This window comes from Triturus cristatus, chromosome 2_1 (assembly GCF_964204655.1).
Source record: "Triturus cristatus chromosome 2_1, aTriCri1.1, whole genome shotgun sequence".
Taxonomy (NCBI): domain Eukaryota; kingdom Metazoa; phylum Chordata; class Amphibia; order Caudata; family Salamandridae; genus Triturus; species Triturus cristatus.
Genome location: NC_140581.1, coordinates 97,149,555 through 97,163,479, shown reverse-complemented (window position 1 = coordinate 97,163,479; position 13,925 = coordinate 97,149,555). Strand labels below are relative to the sequence as shown.

The window sequence follows — 13,925 nt, the reverse complement described above, 5'->3', positions numbered from 1 at the left end:
CGCCGCATTTACAATGCAGCGCATCGTGGCGCAAGGATAAACAGATGCGTGACGCATCTGATGGCGGAAGGTTGGCGCATTACTGGAGTTGCGTCGCAAGCGCGACGCAGCTCCAGCAAGGCTCGGGGGTGCCCTATCGTTACAATGCTGCGTCAATCCTTACGCCTGCTTCAAACAGGCGCAGGGTTTTGACGCAGCATGGCCGGAAAAGTGACTGAGCGAAATCTTGTAGATTTCACTCAGCCACTTTTCGGAGGCGTTCCTGCGCCAAAACGCCCCCCCCCCGTGCAGGTACGCCCACATGTGGTGCAAGCTTTACAACGTGACACATCTCCCTAGATGCATCACATTGTTAATGGGGCGCAACATGGCGCAGGGTTTACGCCGCCGCTGCGTCACAAAAGTGACGCAACGGAGGCGTAAAAGTGGCGCAAGTCCGTTATAAATCTGCCCCAAAACTTCAAGGAAGCAGTGCCTGTAATGATAAATAAAACTTCAAGGAGCTAGCCCACGTGAGTTTATGGAAAGGACATTTTATTTACGACTAACTTTAAAGAGAGTGGTTGTGTACTTTTCTCACAGATTTTGAATTATTGCTTCCTCTGCCCGACCAGTTGCTTTTGTTGATGGTGTATTTAAAAAAAAAAAAAAGACATTTAAATAGGATTACGTTTATTTGATATTTTACTATTCTTGTGCATCTAATTTCTGTTATGTGGCTGTGGTTGTTAATATTATCTAAATATACTATGTATAACTAATTAGTTATTTGGGAATACCTGTTTGTCAGAAAGTGGGTTACTGAATTACTAAACATGCTCTGGTTAGTTCTCCACATAGTTCTCAGAGAACGTTGCTCAACCCAGTTCCTGGTAGCTGTGGCACAACCAGCAGACCCTTCCCCAGAGACATGCGTGTTAAAGTCAAGCCGCATCAACAATTTTAAAATCCATAGAGCAGCGAAACTAAATTCACAAACCGGCCCAGAAATAGTCAATGAGCACAAAGACACCGAGACGATTAAAATCAAGTAAGGGGAACCACAGACATGCATTTTTAAAGTTCTGAAAGATCAACATGCCTAGACAATACAACACGCCAATCAAAAGTATCAGTTTGTAGTTGACAATGGTCTGGGGGCAGTTTTATACCAACCACGATGGAGAAGACGAATACACCAAGCGGGTAATGCAATTGTTGTTGCATCTATTTAGCATTTGCTGTAGCACCACTTTACCAGGAAGGCATAAGCACCATTCACAAAATACCTAGAAAGATAGAAATGTCAAATCCAAGATAAGATAAAGAAAACCCCCGTACAGAATAGTGCCCTGGAGGAGAGAACAATGAGACCATAATAGATATGGTAGGGACAGAAGAGATGACTGACAGCAGCGACTGCAATGATTCGTTTAGGTGAATACAGAAGACATACGCTTTCAGATTAGGTTCAGGTGGATGGAGGATTGGATTTCCAGAAGCGGGGTACAGCTCAAGAGACAGACTGTTAATGGCCCTAGAGACATGTTCAAGGCAGGAGTTTCCAAAAAGAGAGAATCTTTGCTCTAAAGCCCTCTCTTTCCACCAGACATTGTGAAGAGAACTGTGAGGTCAGGAGGGGGTCTGAGATGGATGTCCTTGTGGGCGTGGCATCCTGCTTTGACTTGGATTCCGGTAGAAATGGGGGGTCCAGTGGAGTTCGCTCAGGACTGCAGTAATGTAATCCACTGTCCTTATGCAAGAGACCGGCCGAGCAGTTGCAACAAAGACCACTTTGATGAGGCTCTAGAAGCCTTTGGCGATCTGTACGAACCGCATCGTCATAGTCAGGGTGGCAGATGATTAGGCTACGGGGCGCAGATCTTGGTTAGTTGGGGGTAAGTAGATTATTTTGTCAGGTCATAAAGCAAGTAATTAACTGATTGAGCTGCTTTATTGATATGTGGGATAAGAGATCGATCGCTGTTGATGAACAAGTCCATGGCTTGTATTGTAGGTGAGACGATAGAAAGGGACTTAATGAGTTCATATAGTAGGGTTAGGCCCAGTTAGTTTTACTTCTTTGAGAGATGAGTAAGAAATCAATATTTTGCAGGTTTAGATGGAGGAAGACTGTGGCATCCAGCGCTGTGCTCTTAGGAGTCAGGACTTCATGACGTGGATGTCTTACGGTCATGAAGTCTAACTTTAAAGCTGAATATCATTAGCATATTCACGTATGCAAAGGTTGAAGTATTTGAGAATAGCTGATAATGGCTTTAAGCAGAGTTTAAATAGTAACAGGGCTAAGATAGAGCCTTGAGGTACATCTCAATTGGTAGAAGACCATGAGATGGAGTGGTTCCCTATTTTGTCTACTAATAAACCACTTTTAATCTACTTTTACTCCACTTTTTGGAGCTCAGGGTCCTCCAGCGATGCTAAGTCACAGGCTGAACCACCTAAGGTCGCTTAAAATGTCTAACTCCTGCTGAAGCCACTGATTTTGGTGCCAAAAGCTCCAGTGGGACATATCTGGATTCCATAGCTGCAGAGGTCGCTTTGCTGCTGGGATAAATTTGCTGTCTCGCCGCTAGTCCAAGCTTCTTGCTCTGGATTTAGTCGTTCTTTTGGTCCTTAAAACCCACCGGTGAGGCAAAGCTGGAAGCTTTAGCCTGGCAGGGCTTCACAGGGCCAAATACTCTTAACACAAAGGTCTGCTACACCAGTTTTTAGCACAGCAGGTGAGGTCAGAATGAGACAAACCGGCTTTTCTCGTATGCCAAGAGTGCTATCCCAGAAGAAATATCAGCATTCTTCCAGAGTTTGAAAACATTACGAAATCCCACTTTTATCTAAGGGCAGTTTTCTAAGCGGCAGGTCTCTCCCAAGCTAGGGCATCTACATGGTCCAGTCCTCAGTGGTCAGCTGGGATGTAGGTTTCTAAGCAGCAGGTCTCTCCCAAGCCAGGGCATCTACATGGTCCAGTCCTCAGTGGTCAGCTGGGATGTCTGAGTTAGCTGCGTTTTGTGTATCCGTTGCTGATAACACAAGGCAACTACTTGACCACTAGAGGGCAGGCCCATTCCTGGGTGCAAGCTGGAAGCAGTGGTAAGTGCTCCCTTTCTTTTAGATTTCAGGCACATTCTTTCTCTTGCAACACAATTCACAATTCCTTCCCAGATAATGTTCTGAGCAGGTAGTGCTGAGGGCCAGTCCCGTGAACTAACCAGGGACTGGGTAAGTCCCTATACCCAGTCCACCTCCTGATTCTCTGCTTTAACTCTTGGTTTACTGCAAACCTCCACAGAGACCCTAGGAAAATGGCTGCCACCATCCTTTACCTGTAGGAGCGAAGGCTCTTTCCCTGAAAGGGTGTTTCCATCCTGTTGGGGACGGATCCAGAAAGTTCAGGGTGGCTTTGTAAATCACTGCTAGCAGTTCATTGCAACCCCACTTGACAATCTTAATTCATAGGAAGTTCTATGAAAACTGGCTGACAACATTCACATATTTCTGCTCCCAGAAGTCAAGACTTTGTTTTCCAGGAAAAGGGTTGTTAACAATCCAATCAAGGGTTACATTGGGCTTCTGAACACGGATGAGATCCAAACCAGTTTTAAACTAGTCAGGCAGCACAAAGTGTACCTTCTTAAAGTTACTTTTTCACTAACGTTTAAAAAAATCTACTTTCACCTTAGAATTAAAAGTTTTGAAATTAAGCGAAAATAATGTTTGATCACCCTCGCATTTTCTCAGGTGAAGATATGAAGTGATAAAAGAGTCACACATTAGCAAAAATAGGCGAAAAATCAGGGGAAAACATGCAGAAAGCTAATATTTCCTACAATGTTGCCAAGAAGGAGAGGAAATCAAATTAAATCGTGCTTTGTGGAAGAAGAGAAGGATGCAGTGATATAACTATGGAGAGACAATATATGTAAACCACTGAAGAATTTGACCAACTAAAGCTTTCGTCATCAACAAGGATGCCTTGATCGTCTTATAGAGGAAAATTATTTTTTGAAGTTTTCTGACAACCTTCTCTCTCTCAAAGGTTTGCCACCCGGACAGTTTAATATTGGCACGGCCAGTAGTTTCATGTCTCTGCCGGCACAAAAATTATAATAATCACCTAAAGTCGGTATTTGTATCACTTATCAGTATCAGTACATACTTTAAACAGTAAATGTTAGAAGGAACTCTTTAAAATGTGTTCTACAGCTGCCCTGATGACCCCTGACTTACAAGTAAAGACAGAGAGGGCATGTTAAAAATGAATACATAGGAATGCATATACAGAACTTCTTAAGAAGCATGTCCGGACCTTTCCATAATCTTCAAACGTGAACAAATGGCTGACATTTTTCTTTGAGGAAGGGAGGAAGCATCCTCTATCATCAACTTAGATTTACACTTTGAAAGGAGAAGCTAAGTGTCCTAGGTAAGGACAGTCTGTGCAGTTGTCATAACCTCTGTCAATCAGACTAATGTTAAAATCCCCTAGCTATGGATGTTAGCATGTTCAGAACAACCTGCAATCAAGTCATATGATGTGATGATCTGGTAGCCCTAGATACAGGGCATTTACATAGTCCAGCTCTGAAGTGAACAGGGCCATCACGGTCACCATTTGTTGTCCCTTGCTAATGAAGTTGAAAGTGCATCTTCATAGAAATGATAAAGAAATGTTTAAAAATGTTGTACAGGAACAAACGCAGACTACTTTTATCTCTTAATAAAGCAAGGGCACCATCATCCTCCTATTCACGTTTCAGGTGCGAGTTCTTTGTTCCCACAGGTACACATTTCTATTATTTGGCCAAAAGAAATGCAACAATTGACTCTTGCCTTAACACCTATTCATTTATAGCCCTGCTGCCTATGTTAGTTGCACAGGTTTAAAGCAAATATTGACAAAGGCAATAGGTCTTGTCTTAGCAAGCTGGTGCAATTTATTTTATTCCAACTGTATGGTATAAAAAGAAAAAAAGAAGATATGCCACAACCTAATAATGATGGCAATATAGTCACAATAAATATTGTAATAAAAAAGAAAAGAAAATGACAATCACATAATTTTAATAGTTTTAATAGAACAGTACCAATGCTTCCTAGCGGGCAGGTATTCTTACAACAGATATAGAACTCATCTTTAATTTTAACGCACATCACAGGAACATTTTATTCATATTAGCACAAATAAAAGGTACTTCTGGGTGTGCAGAATTGAAAAAAAGAAAAACTTGCAAGGAATGAAGAATACAAATAAAAGAAGCATTGGCAAAGTAAAGTATTGGCCCACCAGCCTTGGCATTACGGTGCACTTCTATTTAGGGGTGTGTACGTGAAATCAGGGAGTATGCTGTCAGTGTGACAGAGCCATTGGCTGGCATAAGTTAACCCATGCTGTATGCTGCGGTGGGCAGGGCAGCATGTAAATTACAGTTGGATATACAGTGGCTGAAGAAGGCTGATCCATAGCCCCCATAAGCATACATTGCTGTTTGTATTTTAATATTTATGATTTTTCTTCTGTTCACGTGAGCATAGCTTGATGGCTAAGCCTGCCCCTCGTCCACACCTAAAACACATTATACACCAATAATTGGTAGGGACTTCCAGTAACTCCTCCAAAACTGTAATATAAATATGTTTGTAACCTGTAGAAGAAGGCAGGTATCCACAGGAGAAAACAGAAGTTAGACCCCCCCTGTAATGTCGCCAATGCCACACACATAATTGAAAGGCTAGCTTCTGCACTGCAAAACAGAGTTTTTTGTATTACGTCCATAACATCTTAAGAAGGAAGAAAAAGGACTTTTGTCCTTTTATCATATCTAACATGATCTCAGGTAAGGGCAACAGTGAGTGGGGGGGGCAAAGGAGTGACGAGGAGATGGCGGGTGGCCCTGCTGCAATCTATGTTCCCTGGTCAGGGCTGAAAAAATATGCTTACAACATGCTAGTGGATCCAGCTTCCCAAATAAATGAGTAAAAACATTGGCACAGCTGATAGGTCTGGCCTTGGCATGCTGGCGGACTGATGATTATTTTTTAATTTGTTGCAAGAACATTGCTGCCATCTAACTGTGACCACGATATACTTACAATACAAAAAGGGAATCTAAAAAACATTCACTTATGTGGAGGGTTAAAAATCACCTTCCAGTTGAGTCAAGCTTTCTGCTATTGGTGATCTTCCAATTGTAATATCACCAGTGTTGCCAGGAAAATGGGTGCCCCAAAACCCAATCTGAAAATAAAGAGTCACTGTGGCAGGCTATAGTGTGTGCGCCCCTATAGTATTCCCAAAATAATCTCAAAATTATATTTGGTGCTCCCAGGGGAAAAGAGTGGCCAACAACACTCTCAACTCAGAAGAGGAGAATCCCCAACTCGAATGAATTACTGTGACCCCTGAGTTTTGCTGCAGCTATTTTCCCTGACAACACTCGTGATTGGGAGATCATCCTGAGCTCCAGGAAGGACAGGGATAGGATAGCGGAAGATTTGTTTAAAACCCTGAGAGTCAAAAAAGCTGTGACCCGAGGTAACCCCAGACAAAAGGAAGGACTGAAGATGAAGTTTATTAGATTGACTACTTGAAGTTACAGAGTGACTACGGAATGTACTAAGGACGCCTAAGGCAAAGAAGAAGGAAAATAAAAAGATGAAGAACAACGAAATCTACTGTATTCATGAACTATTATTCTGGACATCGGGTTGCTCAGGGGTCACATGAATTCATTCTACTATTATTTGAGGAGGAAACAAGAAGAAATCATCATCCAACCAAGCACTCAAATTGTGGACAGTCCCAGTGTCACAATGTCACTTAAACACTATGGGGTCCATTAGGATGGCGGGCGGACTTCAGTCTGCCCACCACCCTAGTGGTGCTGGAACAGGCCGCCAGTGGTGCGGCGGTCCTGCACCGCCAATGAGGATGCGACCGCCACCGTGGCGGTCGCATCCCGCATTTTCAACTTTGTGGTGGGCGGTGCTGCGGGCAGCACCCGCCACAATGTAGAAAATGCATGTTGTGCATTGGCATGCACAACGTGACAGGCAGCGCGCGTTGCCTGCCATCTTTTGTATGCCATGGTACCCCCCAAGTGCAGCCCCTCCGGGGGCCCACAATGGGTCCCCAAAGCGATTCCCGCATGACTTTCCATGGCGGAGTCTCCGCCATGGAAAGGCATACCACCGCCCATATCATAATATGGATGGCGGTGCCTGCAAGGCACCGCCACTATATTGTAGGCCATTTCCGCCCAGTAGGCAATCGTGACGATTGCCTACGGGCGGAAAAGTGGCGGACGGTCCTTCCGCCCGCCGTGATACCTGCCCCGCCATGCTAATGTTCCGGGGGATAAAAGGCTGTCCGGCGGGGTGTTTTGGCGGACGGATCGCCACCGCCGGTCGGGCAGTGGCGATCCACCCGCCATGCTAATAGGCCCCTAAATATCTGCAACTTTTAAAAGGAGACAGGAAGTAAATCACCATAGAACTGGGCACCCACCGTGCAGGTAAGGTAAATAGCCATTTGTTAACAGATAATACACATAATTAAAATAAAAAAATCACACATTGAAAGAGCTTTGTTTCAGAAGAGAAAGGAACTATTTTACGCAGGTGTGAGCAATGTCCACAAGTTTTTTATTTACTCACTGTCAAGGGAGCTAATGGGTAAATGGACTGACCAATTACTTCATGCTGTATGCTGTCGTGGGAGGAAGCAAAAAAAAGGTCAACAGACCAATGGATGAAGCCTTCCTACCAAACCATCTCCATGATTATACATCATTATGATTTTGGGCTAATAATAGGCTGGTGATGTGGATAAAGTTGTTCTCAAAGGCCAGTCAGAAAAATAAATCGGTAGTAAGTGAAAGAAGCACAAAGAAATAGTAATAAATGGCAGTTGTATGCGTACCAGTAAACTTTGGAAATGTAATTACCTAAATATATGTATGTTTTCGGGATCAAACAAAAACTTTGTTCAGACCTACTTTGCAGTACTGATGAGAAAATAAATGCTTATATTTTTGCATTTGTCACCCAAAGTGGGACGGGATGGCCAGATATGGGTCCCGTGCTCACCATGCCACTGGATTCAAGCTAGCCTGGCTGATGAGGGGTGATACCCTGAAACCGGTGCCATGATGCTTGTTTCTGGTCCAGCGAAGAGCTGGCTTGGCGGTTCAGGCTAGACTTTTCCCATGGGGAGCAGAGTCACGACTGATATGCGTATGGCTGGGTCCAAACTGGGGTGGCGTGGTGAGCAAAAAAACGATGGAATTAGGCCCAGATCTCTGACTGGGGGGGGGGGGTTGTTTGATATTGTTCAGCATTCCGTTCATCAATTGTTCTTTTGCATATTTTTAGCAGGCATTATTATCTTTATTGTCTCAAATTCTTCCTAAAACATTGACATTTCATATCTGTGTGACCAACTAGTCTTTGCCCAGTAGTAACTCTAGCTGTAGGCCTAGCATATAGAATATGAAAAACTTGATAATGCTAGCAACAACCTCTTAACCACTACATATACTTTTTAGTTGGCAACATTTTTACATAGAGCCGTTTAACCATAAGTACAATACTCTATGGCTGAAATCCCCGAGACATGTGACCGACGAGAAGCAAAAATAGCAGGGATAGGTCCAAGTTGCTATTATGAATACATACAATTATTTTCTAGCTCAGCAGAATGTTCAAAAGAAAATCTGATGACAGAGTATCAAATACGTGGGCTTAGAGAAAGGCAATAGGAAGTTGAAGATATGATGAGCTGCAAAGACAAGAAGCAGCTAAAAACCAGCATAAGTACATTTATCCTATAGGAACATATTCCTTTAATATATAGTAACAAGAGTAACACCTGATAGAAAGATATTTTCTGTTAGTGCAAACGCTTGCTGATGATAGAATACCTCTCTCAATTCTCTGGGTTCAGTGCGGACTCTAAGAAACTTTGGGGTGCCGGCATTTATTAGAATTTCGTCTAAATGGCTCCTGAAAGGTAGATCTTTTTCGTTATCCCTGATTAACTCTCTTTTCCATCCCGTGATCTTCCATTAGGGTTTCTCTTTGCAGGCTTTGTGTGCTGTCTTAAACCTCTTTCTTGCTTAATGTGTTTATTCAGGTCACTGCTATTAAGGCTAATGGGCTCAGTGAACTGTAGTAAGTCATGGCCAGGGATTCCTTTTTGCAAGTCTATCCGGATTGGCTCGTTCTTAAACTAGGGCAGGGCATTATTTAGGTGTGTCAGGAATACTGAATGGACCCTTTTCACAAAAGTGTGGTGAAGTAAGTAGTGTAGTGTTTTTTTACGTCATCTTACCGGCCTTTGTGAATTGGTCTCAGAATATCAAAAATGAAAATAAAACAGATGTATTCATGCAACATTCATGCAAAGTTAGGACAGATATGAAGGTCAGGACCCTCTGTGCACTTTTACTAAAAGAGAGTTGGATGTTTCGGGAATGATCCACAGAGACAATTTAGAGAATATAACCATGACTTCACTAGTTCTAATCCCTGTACTCATAAATGCGTGTGTGACTCCGCCCCTTTACCTTTTCTTATTTCTGATATTTTCTCTGACAAGGATGCGCCAATGCAAAATAGATTGCAATTGTCCAGGGGTGACAGCACAAGTGATATTGTAAGTTCAATTTTGTGGATCAGTTTTGGCAAGAAGAACTCTTACAAGCATCATGAGCCAAAATGGTGTTTTTTACTTCGGCATTCACCCGGTAGTGAAGGGTAAACCCATGGGAATGTGTAGCAGCTCAGTCGGAGGCAGAGTAGAATTATTGGTGTTCAGCGCAGGGCACCAACCTCACTGGCGTAGCCACACCTTTGGCCGCCCATAGCAGTCCCTTCGTTTGCTGCCCGCGGCGGCCGCATGGAAGAGCGGGGGGCTGGTGATTCCTGCATTTGACACCCCGCAACAGCCACAGGTAAGAGCACCCCCAAAACTCATAACACCCCCTCATAGCCCTCTTGCTACGCCACTGACCGACCTTTCTTCATACTTCAATTAGTGTGACCCAAAATGTAGATATATAAAGTTGGAGTTCTTGGTAGCTGCTTCCAATGATAAGTGCATCTATTCAGTCGGTGACTGAAGTGTTGCAAATAGAGACAAAGGTTTCCTTCTTTATAGAACGGGACACTTGTATTTTATCTTTGGTTCCATCTACGTATAATTTTCCTTTGTTCTCTGATCAACTAAATTGTCATTACCACATTTAATATCTGTGTTCCTAGGTTGCATGAGTATGCTTGCGATTGGTCCCAGTGGTGGCTGCCTTGGGGTGGTGTGCAGGGGGGGGGGGAATGAATAAAAAAAACAACAAAGAAACGCACCTTCCCTACGCCGCTGCCGCACGCCTCTCCTCCATCCTCTTCGTCTGCAGTGGCAGCACCGGAAGCAGACTCTCCTAACTAACCACGATGGTGCATGAGCAGCATCATGATTGGTCGGAGCGGCCTGTTTGGCCACTCTGGCAGTGCCTGGGAGCCTAGGCATGTTCTCCATCGGGCTGTGCAACCCTGCCAGTTGGAGAACATGCTAAGTGTGCTTGAATGTTTGGTCGGCCCAAGAGGGCCAGCGAAACATCAATGCGCACTTAGGGAGTCCCAACCACTCCTCATTTTGCTCATCCTCGCCCGACCTGGCTCCAGTCCCGCACAGAAAAATAAAATGATGATAACGTCTTGTTATTACCATTTAATTTTTATTTTTGCACTGCTCATATATCAGTGTGGTAAAGCTCATCCATCTTAGCGGAGGAGCCACCACTGATTGGTCCTTCTATACTAATCTAGTCCTTCTATTAGTCTTTGAGCACAGTTTTGCTTTTTACAGACTATAGGGAATGCATATCAAAGCTACATATGAATTATACTTCATGACTTCCCCAGGGTATTTATTGTTGATTAGGCAATTATGCTTTTAAGTTTAATGTAAACATACTTATTATGGATATTTTTGATGTAGCTGTTACCTTTGTGTTTCTAATTCATCCTAAAATTAAGACTTTATTGAATTTATTTGTGCTGAAGAAGGCTATCTTTTTTCCTAAGAGCTATAAGTCTATAAACAGACAGAGGTGGGACAGTTGGATATCGCTCCCTTTTGGATCTTCTCCTAAAGCGGTGGAATAAGAAAGACCTCTGAGTTCCACATTAATTGGATGTTTTCCCATCTTTTAAAATCTCAGAGGTAAAATTCAATATGTTCAGAAATTACACCAATCTCCCACTGAGCCTAAAGTACTGAATTTCTTCCATATCAACACATGTCACTCAGTGACTCTCAAGTAGACTTCCCCAAGTAGAAGTATTGAATCTGTTCTGCTGTCGGTCTTCCAAGACGTGCAGACAGCTGCCGATTGAAACATTACCACTGCTCTCATTTTATTCAATATATAAGCAGCTATGGACACTTGACCATTCCATTTTCATTTCCAGACTAAAAGGTTTCGGCGGTTACAGCACCTTGCTAGCCTGGTTGAACTCTTTAGTGAAGAGTCCTTTTGGACAGCTGCATTCATCCCAATACTCATAGGTGTTCCACAGGGTTCAATTCCTTCCATTCTTCACTTGTGCAACTGATCAGGCCTTTTGTCTGTAGATTCTACACTCATGCTGATGATACTCAGCCTATTTTCCAACTCAATGGAACCAACGGCGTCCCTTCCATACTCAAGATTTCTTATGAAGAGTTGGATGGACCAAAACTGTTTCAATATTAATATGGGAAAAACTGATACCCTGAAAGTTGGAAATGATCCCTTTGCCTGGTCCACCTTTCTGTCTGGCCTACCACCTGTGGTCCTTTTCCTGTGCCTATTTGATACATTAAAAAACTTGGAATGACATTAAATAAGAACTTAGTTCAACAGCCTGGTAGCGGCAGCTGCCTCATCCTGTATCTGTGGCAGAGCAAACTGAGTCTTAGAATGGCCCTACTCTCTATGGAAAGCAGGAACGTAGTAATCATGGCTGTCATGTGATTTAGATTAGACCTCTGTAATTCTTTCTATCTTGGGATATCTATTTATCTTCTTTAGAAACCACAATCAATCCAAAATCAAGCAGCTGGATTAGCCACTCTTGACTCCTGTTTTAGCTCAGCTGGGCCTATTTTGGACAGCCTCCTCAAGTTACCCATCCAGAGTAGGATATCTTTTCAAACTCTCTGCTGTTCGACCAGTGTTGGTATGGAAATGACCCAGATTCTCTAAAAGCCAGCATCAATAGATGTAGTCCTCCTACCAGTTCTCTTTGCTCATCCTAAGCACATTTACTTGTGCAATATCCTTTCAGAAATCATCCTTCAGAGGTAAGGTCTTCTCTCCCCTGATCCCCTTTCCCCAGAACAACCATCCAATAGTGATAAAGAGCATTTGTTCACATCTTCTCCTTAAGAAAAGAACATTTAGGGGTGTGCGAAAATCACATAATTTGCTTTCACCTAATACAGCTAAATGCAAATCTGTCATTTAGCCTTACATTTTTGTGCCGAATGTGTCCTTGCATCAATTTTTGACACAAGGACACAATTGGGGCTAAATCATTACCATGAAAATTACAATTCCAGCGAACACCAGCCACTCACTTTCTTGTTGTTCCCACTAAAAAATGTTGCCGCAAACTGGTGTTTGATGTGGTATAATGGAGTAAGTTCATGTTATGCTTTTGTTGGCCTTCTCTGCAGGGTCACTCCCAAAATGTTTGCCTTCACCCCTCCTATTTTCTGAACCTATTTTTGTTAGCTTTCAGAACTCTGTGCAGTTTAGCACTGCTACCCAGTGCTAAAGCACTTGAGCTCTCTTCTTAAAACATTGTATAATTGACCTACAGCATGTGGGCACAATCAAGTTATTTATGAGTCCGTAGTAAAGTGACACTGCATGTACCCATTGCCTTTACATTAAAAGCTACAAGTGTGTGTGCAGCACATACTGTAAACACCCACTTAATTAGCCCTTTAAAAACATGTCTCAGGCCTGCCACTTAAGCCTGGGTGCAGTTTTAAACTGCCATGTCGACCTGGTAAAACAGACCTTTTCCAGGCCAAACCTTCCTTATTAAAACATATATGTCACCCCTAGAGTAGCCCCTAAGCAACCATAGGGCAGGATGCAGTGTAGTTTTAAATGTCCTGGCATTGACAAACTCCTAAATTCTCCTATTAGATAACACTGGGTTACCTTATTACATTTAATAAGTGCTAATGTTTTGATCGGGAGATAGTGGGAATGTCATGTTTACACTTAAATGAATTGTAATGTAAAACCCTTTAAAATGGTGAAGATGGATTATAAGTCACCTTTCTAGACATGCCACTTTTAGAAGTTGGCATTTCTTTGTCCTACCCAGCATGTCCTCTGGGTCACATGACTGGGTGTAGTTGGCAGGTGGCTATGTGTATTCCTCCCAGACAGTTAGTCAAATGGGACTTGCTGTTGGCAGGATGGGCCATCTTTCCAGGATGGGAGGGGAGGAGCTGTTCCCCGCCCCATTTTCATCTCAAGGGGATTGCCTCCAGCACCCTCACAAAGTACTTTACACCAGCCTATTGTCACCTCAGACCTCTCGGAGCCTGGACAGGGAAAAACGAAATTCCAGAATCATCTGTGTGGGGAAAACTCTAGAAGTTTCCTCCACTTCAAAGTTGGCACCGCCCATAAAAATAGGACCCTCAGACTCACTCTTGAACACACTCATAGACCTGCAGACACTACAGAAGAAGGACTGCCCTGCTGCCAGAGGATTTTCCTGCTACTTGAGGCCTGCACTGCTCTGTGAGAAGAAATACTGGACCTGCTACCTTAATCCCAGGCTGAGCGACTCAAAGTATGAGTTAGTTGTCTTACCTCCTTTTTTGAGCTACAGTCTCACAACACCCTACAGAGGCCTGCCTT

At 43.2% G+C, this 13,925-nt stretch overlaps 1 protein-coding gene across 2 annotated transcripts in view; it reads left to right on the top strand.

The window, feature by feature from the left end:
- PHF24 (PHD finger protein 24) overlaps window positions 1-13,925 on the top strand; it is a 477,165-nt gene that overhangs the window by 451,759 nt on the left and 11,481 nt on the right. The window lies entirely within an intron of this gene.